Source organism: Mus pahari, unplaced genomic scaffold (genome assembly GCF_900095145.1).
Source record: "Mus pahari unplaced genomic scaffold, PAHARI_EIJ_v1.1 scaffold_8897_1, whole genome shotgun sequence".
Taxonomy (NCBI): Eukaryota; Metazoa; Chordata; class Mammalia; order Rodentia; family Muridae; genus Mus; species Mus pahari.
This window is the reverse complement of record NW_018391999.1, coordinates 23,174-25,443: the sequence shown is the minus strand read 5'-3', so window position 1 is coordinate 25,443 and position 2,270 is coordinate 23,174. Positions and strand designations below refer to the sequence as shown.

General features: G+C 34.0%; 1 protein-coding gene across 1 annotated transcript in view; it reads right to left on the bottom strand.

Annotated features, from left to right (window-relative positions):
- LOC110314790 (guanylate-binding protein 4-like) overlaps positions 1–2,270 on the bottom strand; it is a gene marked incomplete at its 5' end in the record, with an annotated part of 39,918 nt that overhangs the window by 18,274 nt on the left and 19,374 nt on the right. The window lies entirely within an intron of this gene.

Sequence of the window (2,270 nt, the reverse complement as noted above, 5' to 3'; positions counted from 1 at the left end):
TATGATTATTGGGTTCAGCAAATGACAAAGTGCTTTTTATCTTGAAATTATAGCTAAAAAAAGTAAAATTCTTTGATTGGTCTAAATTTATAAGATTCATGTAGCCACTTCATTTGATTTCTGACCAGTCTTAAAGGTATAAATATGCTCTGCATTTCTTGGTCATAGAATATTGGCATATAAGCATATAAATTATTGAGTATGATTTAAAAGGTGTAACATTGGTAACAAAGTTAGATTTAAATCGGTAACTCAGGGTTGGAGTCATTTTAAACATGTGGCATAAACCAGCCCAGAAAACTAGGCCTCTAGGATACTTCTAAATTGGGATAATATTTTATGTAATTATTATCCTAGAAAGTAGCCTTATAAGAGATAAGATTTAAAACAATGTCTCTTTAATGCAGCATTAAAATTTGAACTGTCATGCATTCATTTGTATAAATTGGCAGCCAAGCATTGCAACATTAAATGGTATTGATTTTTTTTGTGTGTTAGAGTTTGTATATTTTATTTCTTTTAGACTTTAAAAAGATCTATTTTTTGTGATACTAAAATTTAATAATATAAAACCAAAACATCACACTAAAGTTGGACAAGGCAAACTAAAAGAAGGAAAAGAGCCCCAAAGAAAGCACAAAACTCAAGAGACTCAGTTTTTCGCATACTTGGAACTCCCATAAAAACACTAAACTGAAAGCTATAATATATACACGAAGGACCNGGTGCAGACACGTGCAGGCCTTGTGCTGCTTTGGTTTCTATGAATTTATATGATCTGTACTCAGTTGATTAGAAACCCTTGTTCTCCTGGTGTCATCCATCCCCTCTGGCTCTTACACTCTTTCTGCCTTCTCTTCCTCAGTGTTCTCTCAGCTCCGAGGGTAGGGATTTGATGGAGATATCCCATTTAGGGCTGAGTGTTCTCTTACTCTTTCTCTTCATAATGTCTAGTTGTGATCTTCATACTTGTACCCATTTGCTGCAGGAGGAAGCTTCGCTGATGATGGCTGTATAAGGCACTGGGTATTGATTTTTAAAGATAATAAATTGTTTAAAATTGGGTTTTGTTTACCAAAAGTTATATATATATATATATATATATATATATATATATATATATATTCTAATGTTGCTTTAAAAACTTAAAAATTATGGTTAAAATTGCGATGTTCCATTGACTGCAGTTTGTAGTTTGATCGCAAATTTAAGATTTTTAACTCACCTATATATTGTACTTATGATGATTACAAGAGTAATCATCCTATGAGAGTGCAAATGCAGCTCACTGCAGTCATCCGGCCATACAAAGCAAAGACAGACTTATCTAGACATATTCGTCTTTGGGCAGAAATTGGACTCTCATACAATCAGTTTGGATATGGTTGCTGCCTTGCAGGGGATTACCATGCAAACAACTTTTTCACAATACTAAAGTTATAAGGAATGTTTTAAGTATAATTATCTTAAGAAAGACTGTCCAAAATTGGAGAAATAGACAGAGAGTCAAATTGTTCCTCACTTGCAGGGCCAAGACTCAGGATGTATGCTCAGATTAAACAAAATATTTACATTTGAGTTAATACAAAGTTCAGAGCAGCCTCAGCAGAGCTTGTGTGGTGTTTCTTTTGTTTTACAAACAGTGCCTAAGGAGATTCTTGGGACTTCACCTGTCCCTGCCTTCAGGGGAATTTCTTTTTAGCTAAAATAACATTGTTATAGATCTAACTAGATGTTGTTCTAAATAAAGTTTAAATGTAAGATTTATGAAAAAATCAATGAGAATGTAAGACTTATACAGGCATTACAATCTGGCCTGAGTACTTCATATAAAATTGCTATAGATTTGCAAGTTTGTTTTTTTTCCTTTGCATCCTGATAATTGTAAAGGATTTGCTTCTAGTGGGTTTTTGACCATTAAAATGTTTTGCCCCTAGTTCTCTTACAGGAGTGAACCCAGCCTACATTTTAACCCAGAAAGGGGACCTGTCCTTCCTCCACCAGGGAAGAAAAAAACAAAAAAGTTCCTATCCATGGAGTGACAGTTTTGGCTAATCTTTTGGACAAGATTTTAGCTATTCTTAGGTTTATAAATGAGTCAAATGTTGGTGTCTTGAATCTCAAGTGATTGGATGCCTTAATGCTATTGAGTAGGAACTGGTCTATGACTACCTTCATGGTTTTTCTGATCTCTCAGGTCATTCCTATTCCTGAGATTGAAAATGAATGTAATAGAGTGCAAGCTGGGTGACTGGGAAAAAAAAAAAAAA